We start from the raw sequence: 13,332 nt of genomic DNA on the forward strand, positions 1-13,332 counted from the left end.
ACAGGGAATCTGGTCAGAGTTGATGGGAAGATGGATGGAGCCAAATACAGGGCAATTTTGGAAGAAAACCTCTTGGAGTCTGCAAAAGACTTGAGACTGGGGCGGAGGTTCACCTTCCAGCAGGACAACGACCCTAAACATAAAGCCAGGGCAACAATGGAATGGTTTAAAACAAAACATATCCATGTGTTAGAATGGCCCAGTCAAAGTCCAGATCTAAATCCAATGGAGAATCTGTGGCAAGATCTGAAAACTGCTGTTCACAAACGCTGTCCATCTAATCTGACTGAGCTGGAGCTGTTTTGCAAAGAAGAATGGGCAAGGATTTCAGTCTCTAGATGTGCAAAGCTGGTAGAGACATACCCTAAAAGACTGGCAGCTGGAATTGCAGCAAAAGGTGGTTCTACAAAGTATTGACTCAGGGGGCTGAATAATTACGCACACCCCACTTTGCAGTTATTTATTTGTAAAAAATGTTTGGAATTATGTATGATTTTCGTTCCACTTCTCACGTGTACACCACTTTGTATTGGTCTTTCACGTGGAATTCCAATAAAACTGATTCATGTTTGTGGCTGTAATGTGACAAAATGTGGAAAAGTTCAAGGGGGCCGAATACTTTTGCAAGCCACTGTATATAAAACATTGTTGTGGCTTAGATATTAACCATATACTATTATTTGTATCACTATTGCCTGAAGAAGTAGTATTAAATAAAAAATAGAATGAAGAGATTAAGGATTTTAGAGGTCATTTAGGAATGCAAGTACAATTTACAATTTAAAAATTTGGGCTCAGTTTGACATATTTTTTACCATAATTCAAGTGAAATTGCAGCAACAGGTAGATTTGCACCCAATGCATTAAAATGTTTGACTAAAAGGATGCAAGTTACAGTTAAATTGTTGACTGTGTCAGGATTGAAGTCTGCTAAGTCTGTTGCACAAACAAGAGAGGGAAGGGAATCTTTTGGATAATATTAAGATTACTCATTTTTATGCAATTGTGTACAAGGCTAGCGTAACATTAATGGCTACCTGTATGGCTTCCTTTCGTAAGGTTAAGTGGAAGTTGGATTATCTGAGCCTCTTCAGGTTAGTAACATAGTAACATAGTAAGTTAGGTTGAAAAGAGACACACATCCATCAAGTTCAATCTTTTATGCCTATATATAACCTGAAAAAAATTTCTTCCTGACTCCATCACCACCCTAATTCAATTGTCTGGCCCGAGGTCCAAATGACCTAATTAGCCCGATATCACCCACCCGTAGGTGGGAGTATCAGGAGAAAATGTCGCCAAGCGAGCACATGTTACCATGTATACCAGTCTGGACTCTGAACCCAGTAGCACCCAGCCACCAGATAATTTTGCTCTCTCTGGCGGAAGGTATTAAGATATAAAATGTATCAATTGTAACCTTAATTAGTCTGAAGCAAAACCTTTTGTTGATACACAAGCTTTACAAAATCCACAATCAAAGTCTGACATCAGATGGTGTTTTTCCATGCTCTGTATTTACAAGAAGATAAATGGTATTGGTATAAATAAATAAAAAATTGACTATAAAAATCTGAGGGACCAATTTATGTCCTATTTTCCCCCTGACTAGTTAGTTTTCCAAATTATGAGTACTCAGTTTGCTTTTTTGTTTAACTCGATGTGACTGCAACGTTCTGGCCAACTGCACAGGAGGATTTGGTCTATTCTGCCTATTAGAGCCCCCACACAACAGGTATGTTTTTACCATAAGTTACTGATAACATATTATTATTTACTCATTGGGAGTAGTGCCGCCAGTGGGGGAACAGGCGTGAAAGTGTATTGAGCTTCCCATTAAATTGCAAGGGTTGCAGCAGTTCATGGCTGGATTTGTGGGGGTGAAGGCAAAGTCAGACAGGTATACAGGCTCCATGGTTCATTGTGGCAACCCTGATTAATAAGAGGTATTCAAGTTTAAACTAGCATAACTTACATGGCATTTAAGAATGGCTGACATGCTATTTGCAGGAGAATGTAGAGCACACAATGGGTAGATATTAATCACACAGCTACTGACAAAGAAATAAAATAAATTACATTGCATTTGAAAGAGGAGGCAACAGTACCAAAACTGCTCTTTAAAGAGTGAAAGTAAGCAAGCTTATACACTGAACAATGAGACAAAAGAATGTTTTTGTAGAAAATGTGCATGCTTTTATTTTAATTGGTGCCTTGCTGTGTCCCCCCCAAAAAAAAGATTTTTCACAGATTTGGTTCAGGACCAGAACCTCCTCAACAACCTGTTGGATACCCATATTAATGCTATACAATGAACATTCAACATGGGCACTCTATTGCTTGACACAAAGGTCCTGTGCTTTGCAGGGTAGTATCACCATGTGTAGTTCTAAAGACACTGGCACCCATGATCGCTCTCCTCTTCAACTCAACTAGTCAAGGAATTGATGTATTGTATCTTTCTCCCAGAATCTGTCTGTAGGTTGACAATGGACCCCTTAGAAATGCTATCAAAAAATTTTCTGGTAATGGAAGAGGTTGAAGAAGCCCCATAGGAAGGAAATAAGAATCTTTGTAGTGAATACGAAATTCAAATGATTGAAGATAGCTCTCACAATCTATAGCCATACCTGGACAAAACATAATGTTTAATAAGATCCTGGGGGTTTTCACATTCCTGGATGGCCAGCAAAAGGATGATCATGAGAAAAAATCTTTCTTTGGTACATCAAATAGCCCTTTTGGGAAGAAAGTTCTTCTAAACCACTGATATTTTCAAAGACAAAGAAAATTGGTAGGCTTAATGGTGATTTCTTTTGAAGCTTTCTTGTGACGATATTTGGAATGAATTCTTGAGAGGAAATCGACTTTGCCATTCCCTGATCTATAAGTTATGTATAAATTGAACTTAGAATAATTCCAATATTGCTTGTCATAGTTTAAGTCTTTTTGCTCAACATACTGTAGATACACAAGATACTTGTGACCTAAAAAGGCCAAAACAGCACGTGTAGCACCCTCCAAAAATGTTTGCATTTACCGAAAGCAGAATTTAAAAAAAAGGAGTCAGAATTTACTAGAATTGGAGCAGATGTAAAACCTTCCTTGAGTTCAAAAAATTAGCTTGGGCCTCTGAAATCCTTTGATGTTTCTTAGATCTTGTGATATCCATAATAAGAGAAATTAGTTGGGAGACATCTCTGATCAATTTGTATAAGAAATTGGTAAAACCTAGAAATCTCTGAACTGCTTTAAGATTTGTGGGAGGGGCCAATTAAGAATTGCTTAGATCCTCCATGGGTATATTGAAATGTCATTGGTAGAGATCACAATCCCAACTAAACCTATAGAACTTTTTTCAGTTGGGGCTGTCAGGAAATCAGCTTTAACTGAACATGCTCAAGCAGGGGCCGTGTTGGTGGTGAGCTTCTACGATTAAACAGAAGATGGCACCCAGGTACACAGCTGCTCTGCATTTTTAGTTTGGGGTTTGCGACAGGGGCAGTTTTTTAAGATATAGAGTATGTGATAAGGGAGAGGTGAGGGGGTTCGAGGCAGGCTAGTTAAGGGGGCTTTTATAACTGGGGGGTATAGTTCTCCTTTAAGGCAGTTTATTAATACACAGGGGAGACAATTTCAGCATAAAAACAGAAATTATAAAAATAAATCCTCCCCTCTGGGCACTAACTACACACATTTGGTGAGTTGTTTCAATATACTGGGTCCCTTTTAGACGACCAGTAGGAACATATGTTTGGGGTCACACCTGTACCCATAATACCTTATAACATTCTCATTACAATTAAATACTTTTCCACAAGACAGCCTTTCTGTGAAAAGTGAGCTCCAATATGTGAGCTGGACTTCTTCCAGAATACTCCAGCTCCAGCAGTTGACAGCTAAAGTCTTTGAACAGAGAATATGTTCTCTGTTTAGAAACACCTTTCCAGGAGCTTACATCTCCTGCTATGGAGAAATTTCTTCTTTCTCTCTACCATAGTACCAAAACAATTCTACCTATATATGAATAACATACTTTTTAAGGGGTTGTCTTCCAAAGAGGATAGCTGCTCCAGAAAGAAAATCAATTTAGAAATTATAAATCCTAAAGGGTAGCAAAACAATGGCTCATTTTTCATAAAATATGCCCAAAAACTCATATTATGAATCTAGAATTAAAAACAAACATGGAATAACAGACTGTGTAACATAATGAGTTAGCTGAGAAGGAAATAATTAGAAGCATTATAGCGGCAAAGCCAAGGAAGCCCCCAGAATTACTGGACACAAAGAAGTATTCCTCCAACTGTTAAGCAACCATTAGTCAATTCAATGCAAATAGGACATTTTGTTTGTGTAAGAGGAATATGATATTGTACTGCAATGGCTTGATTGAGAAAACTTTCAAAGGCAACAGAATTGAACAAAGCAGAGTACGAAATGACTCGCCTTCAGCCTTACTTGCAGATTGCACAAACAGAAGGCATCAAGAACTGTAGTTGGTAAACAGGCCTTCCTAGCGAACAAGGAAGAATCAATAGGCAAGGATTGGCAAGTGACTAATCAACTGTGGCTCAGAGGCAGGCTCAGAGTTTTACTCAAAAAGTGCAGAACACTTTTTGATGAATAGGCCTCAGTGCCTATTTAAAGGAACTGTGCATGCACAAAAATACAATAACACTTTAAGTTGTGCTCATATGTTTAAGTTAAAGCACTACACAAGCATGTTCATCCTTTAGCAACAAAGCATGACCATAGCAATTTTTTTGTCAATTGTCTTGTAAATATGAGGATGCAATGCACCTGCTTGAAACAGGGCACTCCTTCCTGACATCTATGTAATAATGTTGTTAACGTAATGAAATTTACTATGGGGAGTGCCAATATGTTAAGTACCACCTAGAAAATTAATGGTGTGGTTCACCTTGATGTTAACTCTTAGGGGGAGATTTACTAATCCAATAATCCGAATCCCGAAAGAGAAAAAATTGTATCGGAAACGAAAATTTTGCGACTTTTTCGTTGCCATCGCAATTTTTCGTGTTTGGCGCGACTTTTTCGTCGCCGTCGCAACTTTATCGTATTTTGCGCGACTATTTCGTTGCTGTCGAAATTTTTTCGGATTGAGTGATTGTAAACGGCGGAAAAACCAATCCGATTTTTTCACGACGGCTACGGAAACGTTGCGGTAAATATATGTAAAAGTCGCGGAACATACGAAAAAGTCGCGATGGCGACGAAAAAGTCGCAAAAATACCGATCATTATGAAAAAAACGCATTTGAACGCTTTCGGTCTGTTCGTGGATTAGTAAATCTGCCCCTTAGTATGTTATAGAATGCCCTATCCCTAGCAACTTTGCAATTGGTTTCCATTATTTATTTCTTATAGTTTTTGAATTATTTGCCTTCCTCTTTTGCCTCTTTCCAGGTTTAAAATGGGGTTCACTATTGCTCTGTGAGGCTACAAAATTAATGTCATTGTTACTTTTTGTCTCTTATCTTTCTATACAGGTCCTCTCCTATACATATTTCTGTGTCTCCTTTAACCCACTGCCTGTTTGCTAGGTTAAATAAGACCCTAGCAACCAGATAGCTGCTGAAAAACCATAAGAAAAACAATTGAAGACTCATTGCAAATTGTCTCAGAATATCAAAGTCTACATCATACTAAAATTTAAAGGTGAACAATCCCTTTAAGTTCACTTTTTATAGCAGCACCTAGCCATCATCTTATGTGATAAGACTGATAAGACTTATCTGATAAGATCTGTAGACTTGCGCGTGGGAAGTAATAACAAAATCTTCCGAAATAATTTTGGCCAGTGCTGCTGTTATTATGACATTTATCATGACTTTTTACAAAGACATTATATTCTCTGTGACAGCAGTACTAAAATGTTGCAGCTCTAAAGATTTGGTATCTTTGGCTTTGGATCTCTGAAGCTAGTATCTAAAAATATAATAATATAAGTAAAAAGAGGAAAAATCAAGAAGCAGAATGAACATCACAAAGCATAATTATTTTCTACATAAAATATTCTGAAATTCCAATAAACTGAAGACAGGACTTACATGCACTAAAAAGATATCTTCCAGAATAAAATCACTGATACTTTAATAACTTGAATAATAGTGCTGCAAATTCATTGCACTCTTATTATACAGACAGCTGAAAGGGAGTGAAACTATGGAGGGGGGTTAAAGTATTTGTCTCAGCTATGTCCTTTAGAAGTTGTTTTAGAGAATCACAGTGAAAAGAACACTCTGTAAGCATTTGCCTCAGGGGCTCCAGAGAATACCTCTTCAGGAAAAAGGCCAGATGCATTAAACTTGGATTTTGCCGCTTTTGCCAGAAACTGAATCTTCTGATGCACATGAAAAACTATATTATAGTATTTGCATCTGCCTTTTCTGTTGTTTCCAGCTGCTGCTTCATTTCCCAAATAAATTAAGTGTCAAATAAATTCATACTAGCGTATTTATGTACCAAACCATGCATTTATTTTTTCCACCTTTTAGTATTTCTCACCAGAAACTGCATATCAGATTGCCATAGGATTCCATGATGTGGCAAAAACTAATATGCAATTCGCACATTGTGCTGATGGAGCCAGTTTGAAGAGCTGCAGTGATTTTTTTCAAATGAACAAAATACAAAACTATAAAAATAAAACAATTTTAAAGTACAAATAAAATAACGGGCAAATCAATGTCTACTTACTAAACCACAGACATAAGAAACATTTATATAAATAATAGAGGGCCGCAAGCCCATAGTGTGTACCTTTCAGCAGTTTATGAATAAAATTGCACTTGCAAAGTGTCAAAGATACAAGGCACAAGAAATTCCCTGGTACACCAGCATAAAGATGTTCCGATGAACAGATGATAGTGTGCACTCAGCTTGGGTAAGATCACAGTGTAAATCTCTCTGGGTACAGGTGGCCACAAATTACCAATGCGTTGTGTTGGAACTTGGGTCAACTTCCTCAGGATCAGAAAAATCTTTAATCTTTAAATAAAATGTTCTATAATTACCTATATACCTATATAATCTTTTAGTGCTTATCCTATGTAGGGGTTTTCTTATTCCTCCTCCTTTTGTAATGGCTCATAAAGTCACATCCAGGAGACAGACTTAGCCCACGCATGCACAGACAGATACTTGGTTCCAAGGTGTAACGCAAATTACCAAGCTGGAGACTGTCTTTGCAGGAAAGAAACTGGAGCAAGAACTTGAACATGAGCACTTAGACAACGCAATAAGTTGAATTATCCAGCACAGGTAGACAGGTAGAAAGACATGGGTAACCATTTTAGATTCGGGGAATGTGTACTTTCAAAAAATATATGGCTTTCTGGGGTGAGCGTACATTTTTGCAGCTTTATCCCCTATAAAATTATGTAAATGTGTTGATTTTGAAGGAGCTGAAATGACAGAAATGATAGATTATATGGGGATATCTGCACATTGGGGCCCCTACATGCCACATAATTAGGTAAACCTATACTTATTGGGTCCCAAACTGTTCAGTGGACCCCTGGCGTTCAAATTTAAGGTGTTTTATCTGGTTACTTTATGACCTGTAGGAGGTAAGATACTATAGACTGGAAGCTTTGAAGCGATTTTTCAAAAAATTCACAAATTTTTATAAAAACCAATAACTTTACAAAAGCATTGCAACTTGGTAGTTTGTAGTAGACTGACAGTTCTACCTATTCTGGATTCTCCAGAATCTGTTCTTTCAAAAAAATGTATAATTTTCTGGAATAAACTTTCTGTTAGTGGAAGTTTTGGCCTTGAAATCTAAAGTATGCAGCTTTCTGCAGCAGTGTTTTGGAAATTTGGTAGTGTACTGCAGGGAGTTTTTGACCTATACAAGTGAGAATTCTCCATAAAACTATATGTCAGAAGACGTAGTACTTTCCAAATCAGTTGTATTTTCATGCATAAAATGTTTCTGGTATATGTGTTTATATTATGGAAAATTTGATTTTTTTTCATTTTTTAGACATTTAGAAGCCTATATCTTGTTACAGAATTGGAATTACAGAAAAATGTTCAAAAATTGTCTGGCAATACATGTTCCGCTTTGACCAAAATGGCTGGCAGTAAAAGGGTTATACACCCAGACCACATCATTTACGGGGTGAGCTTATCATCACTACATTTATATTTAGTTTTGGTAAAGAGCCCTGGGATTATACACCTGTGTTCATAATCATTACTGGGGAGCCATTAAAAGGGCTTCAGAAAGTTTTCATTAAGTTTTTTGCCCCTGTTACCACATAACTGAGCCACTTACTATTATTTTTAGGATTACTAAATACTAAATAATGGCATCAGTTTAAATATAAACCAATAAAATTTAATGGGTGGAAATGGATTGGCAGTTGGTGGCTCCACACACTTTTTAAAACTAAAAATGCCAGTGACCCTGGTGTTAATACTGTGAGAATGGCAGCAGGTTGAATTTCCCCATGGAAAATCAATAGTTAAAATCTGATTGGCTGTTGGTGGCTCCACCCACTTTTTCTACTCTGAACAGCAGTTACCTGGTGACTAGCTCTGCAAAGTTTGGGGACTTTAGTATTAATATTTAAAGAATGGCAGCAGTTTAAATTTAAACATATAAATTCTATAGGTGAAATCTGATTGGCGGTTGTTGGCCCCGTCCACTTTTCTAAACTTGGAACGTAGTCACCCAGTGACAAACTGTGCAAAGTTTGGGGACCCACACATTAAACATGTGAAAATGAAAACAATGAAAGAAATGTGATTGGCTTTTGGCGGGCCCGTCCACTTTTTTTAACCTTGCCTCTATAATCAGTGACTCACTGTGCAAAGTTTGGGAACCCTGGCATCAAACCAATAAAATTCAATAGGTGAAATCTGATTGGCATTTGTTGGCTCTGCCAACTTTATCAAAACTAAAACTGCAGTCCCCTAGTGACCAACTCTGCAAAGTTTGGGGACCCTGGTGTTAATACTGTGTGAATGGCAGCAGGTTGAATTTCCGCCAAGTCAATAGGTAAAATCTGATTGGCTGTTCACAGCTCCGCTCACTTTTGAGGATCCAACTATCATCAAATTTTCATTCAGGCTGACCCCATGACTATGTGTTTCAAGTTTGGGGAGTGTAACTTCAAAGCTGTCAGATTGGCAGCAGTTTCAATTTCCCCATTAAAGACAATGGGTGAAATTTAATTGGCTGTTGTTGGCCCCTCCCACTTTGGGTCCTCCAACAAAAGTTGCTGTATCATTTGGAGTGACCCCATGATTATGTTATTCAATTTTGGGGGGTGTAGCTTCAAAGCTGTAAGTGTGGCAGCAGTTGGAAAATTTTCTCTGTCAAAGTCAATGGCAAAATTGGGGTGTTCGGAGCGGCACCACAAAAAGGCAGGGGGCGGGATCGCATAAAAAAGCACAAGCAACCTGCTCTGCTATAGGGTGAATTTTGGGTGTTGTACCCCTAAAACTGTATGAGAAGTAGTGTTTAGAAAATGGGGGGGTGCTAAGAAGAAGAAAAAAAAGCGGAAGAATAAGCTAAAATCGAAGAACAGTATGTTGTATTTTTCAACCAAACATAATTTCTCAACATAAAGAACTATAAACAAAAATTTAGAGACTTTACAGTCCAAATGCAAATTTGTGGCATATGACTTACACCTAAGAACTCTATTGGATTATGTTACAGTTAATTGCATTCCCAGAGGCTTAAGGGTCCATTTATACCCAACTTTGTTCTCCACTGATCAGGGGTTCTTAAGGAGATCATTAAAAAATGTTCGATCTAATGCTTTCCACAATGGAGTGGTTTCAGCAGGAGTTCCCTGAAATTAGGCAATAGATTGCTATGCAGGAGAATGAGCTGTGGAACTCCTTTGCGGCTGATGTAGTTGCAGAGGGGACTGGAAAGTTGAAGGACCATCTGCAAAAGTTCCACAATAAAGTGAAGACTCAGAAGTGCTTAAAGATCCAGAAGGATGCGTCAATACGCAGCGTGCGTAATCTCGCGCCCCCGTGCGCGCCGCGCGCCTAGTCGCGCGCCCGCGCATGACGCGCGTTTAGTCGCGCGTCTGCGCGTAGCACACGCTCAGACGCGCGCCCATGTGCGGCACCGTTCCGGCCGCGCGACCGTGCGGACACTCGCGCCACGGAGCACACGGAGCTGACAGTAATCGTGTATCCAGAGAAATGGTCTGAGTACAAGGCACAGTCTCCATCATGCTCTAGATCTGCCACAGCCTCAAGAAGATCTTGTATTTTAATGGATTGCTGATGATGTTTTTCTGAAGGTGTTTCTGAGGGAAAGACAGGCAGGAAGAAAACACAAAAAAGAAAAAAGACCAGTCGGGGGGGCCACTTTTAAATACAATGACTTTCTAGTCAAATGCTTCACGCTTGATGAACAGAGCCTCAGAGGCTGTCCACATTAAACTTGAACGTGATGTCACTATGGATGGTTCACAAAAAAGTTTTGTCTTGAAAACTCTGGAGTTAGTTCTCCACAACAATTAATTCATGTTTCAGGAGGATTTTTATATGCAGATAAGCGGTACAGCCATAGGGTCCAATGTGGCTCCATCCTATGCGAACATTTTTATGGATAATTTTGATTTATCCTAATAAGTAGTTTTCCAGTACTATCTAACCTGGTATCATTATATCGATGATGTGTAAGCTATTTGGATGGGAGCACATTGAACCCTGCAGGCATTTTATAACAAAATCAACTCTGTACTTCCTTTTATCAAGTTTACCTTACATGCAGATGATAAAAAGGACCCTTTGTAGACACTTTGGTTATGAAAAGAGAGGAAGAACTTGTCAGTTACCTTTTTTTTAAGAAAAAAATTTCTTATTCCTTCTATCCTATGCAGGCCACTGCCTAAATCCCAATTTGTTCAGGTAAAGAAGATTGTGTCAGATAGTAGAGTACTTACAACTGAAATGGAGGCAAAGTTTTTACAGAGAGGGTATCCAGCATCCCTCTTTAAGCACCAACAATCGAATATTGAAGGGGATGGCAGTGACCTTTCTTGCCGGTCTGGGATTGATTTGAAACATACCCCCTTTGTTTCTAAATATAGTACCATCAGCCATGAGGTTTCAACAATTATTTGTAAACACTGGGAATTATTGAAGGATGGTTTTCCTAAAATGGAGTGTTTTCAAAATGTTCCCCCTTATGTTGTATAAAGAGAATAAAACTATTGGATCTTTATTAGTTAAATCGGATTTGGGGGGGTCTTCAGGTGGACTGAGTCTTTTGTGTGCAAGAAAAATGGGACATTCCCATGTCTGTCCTGCAGCTGTTATTCGAACTGTCCAAAGAGCGATATTATCTACAGGTATCACCCAATATTAATAAAAGAAGAAATATAGACAACCCTTTTTTTGGTTAATTATCTTACAGTGGCTTGCAAAAGTATTCGGCCCCCTTGAACTTTTCCACATTTTGTCACATTACAGCCACAAACATGAATCAATTTTATTGGAATTCCACGTGAAAGACCAATACAAAATGTTGTACACGTGAGAAGTGGAACGAAAATCATACATGATTCCAAACATTTTTTACAAATAAATAACTGCAAAGTGGGGTGTGCGTAATTATTCAGCCCCCTGAGTCAATACTTTGTAGAACCACCTTTTGCTGCAATTACAGCTGCCAGTCTTTTAGGGTATGTCTCTACCAGCTTTGCACATCTAGAGACTGAAATCCTTGCCCATTCTTCTTTGCAAAACAGCTCCAGCTCAGTCAGATTTGATGGACAGCGTTTGTGAACAGCAGTTTTCAGATCTTGCCACAGATTCTCGATTGGATTTAGATCTGGACTTTGACTGGGCCATTTTAACACATGGATATGTTTTGTTTTAAACCATTCCATTGTTGCCCTAGCTTTATGTTTAGGGTCGTTGTCCTGCTGGAAGGTGAACCTCCGCCCCAGTCTCAAGTCTTTTGCAGACTCCAAGAGGTTTTCTTCCAAGATTGCCCTGTATTTGGCTCCATCCATCTTCCCATCAACTCTGACCAGCTTCCCTGTCCCTGCTGAAGAGAAGCACCCCCAGAGCATGATGCTGCCACCACCATATTTGACAGTGGGGATGGTGTGTTCAGAGTGATGTGCAGTGTTTTCCGCCACACTTAGCGTTTTGCATTTTGGCCAAAAAGTTCCATTTTGGTCTCATCTGACCAGAGCACCTTCTTCCACATGTTTGCTATGTCCCCCACATGGCTTGTGGCAAACTGCAAACGGGATTTCTTATGGTTTTCTGTTAACAGTGGCTTTCTTCTTGCCACTCTTCCATAAAGGCCAATTTTGTGCAGTGCACGACTAATAGTTGTCCTATGGACAGATTTCCCCACCTGAGCTGTAGATCTCTGCAGCTTGTCCAGAGTCACCATGGGCCTCTTGGCTGCATTTCTGATCAGCGCTCTCCTTGTTCGGCCTGTGAGTTTAGGTGGACTGCCTTGTCTTGGTAGGTTTACAGTTGTACCATACTCCTTCCATTTCTGAATGATCGCTTGAACAGTGCTCCGTGGGATGTTCAAGGCTTTGGAAATCTTTTTGTAGCCTAAGCCTGCTTTAAATTTCTCAATAACTTTATCCCTGACCTGTCTGGTGTGTTCTTTGGACTTCATGGTGTTGTTGCTCCCAATATTCTCTTAGACAACCTCTGAGGCCGTCACAGAGCAGCTGTATTTGTACTGACATTAGATTACACACAGGTGCACTCTATTTAGTCATTAGCACTCATCAGGCAATGTCTATGGGCAACTGACTGCACTCAGACCAAAGGGGGCTGAATAATTACGCACACCCCACTTTGCAGTTATTTATTTGTAACAAAATGTTTGGAATCGTGTATGATTTTCGTTCCACTTCTCACGTGTACACCACTTTGTATTGGTCTTTCACGTGGAATTCTAATAAAATTGATTCATGTTTGTGGCTGTAATGTGACAAAATGTGGAAAAGTTCAAGGGGGCCGAATACTTTTGCAAGCCACTGTATATATGCTTGATCAAATCACTCCATTCATCTAATAAATCAATGTTTAATTCAAACCTCTAAGTGTAAACACTCACTGCAAATTCATGAATGATAAAATAATTAATAAAGTGCTAATGATTGTGGCATAAAGTGATAAGTGCTATTTCGTAAGTACCAGTGCTACTATAAAAACACGGCAACCACAACAATTATGTATTAGAAGGAAAATTATAAAATCACCTCCTGAAATCACCACCACAATTCATTCACTTAATAAATCAAGAACTTAATTGCATTAAATATATATATATACACAGTGATTCCCCCCT

General features: G+C 38.8%; 1 protein-coding gene across 1 annotated transcript in view; it reads right to left on the reverse strand.

Annotated features, from left to right (window-relative positions):
• The window catches only part of cpne9 (copine family member IX), an 86,251-nt gene that overhangs the window by 53,423 nt on the left and 19,496 nt on the right, over window positions 1–13,332 (reverse strand). The window lies entirely within an intron of this gene.

This window comes from Xenopus tropicalis, chromosome 2 (genome assembly GCF_000004195.4).
Source record: "Xenopus tropicalis strain Nigerian chromosome 2, UCB_Xtro_10.0, whole genome shotgun sequence".
Taxonomy (NCBI): domain Eukaryota; kingdom Metazoa; phylum Chordata; class Amphibia; order Anura; family Pipidae; genus Xenopus; species Xenopus tropicalis.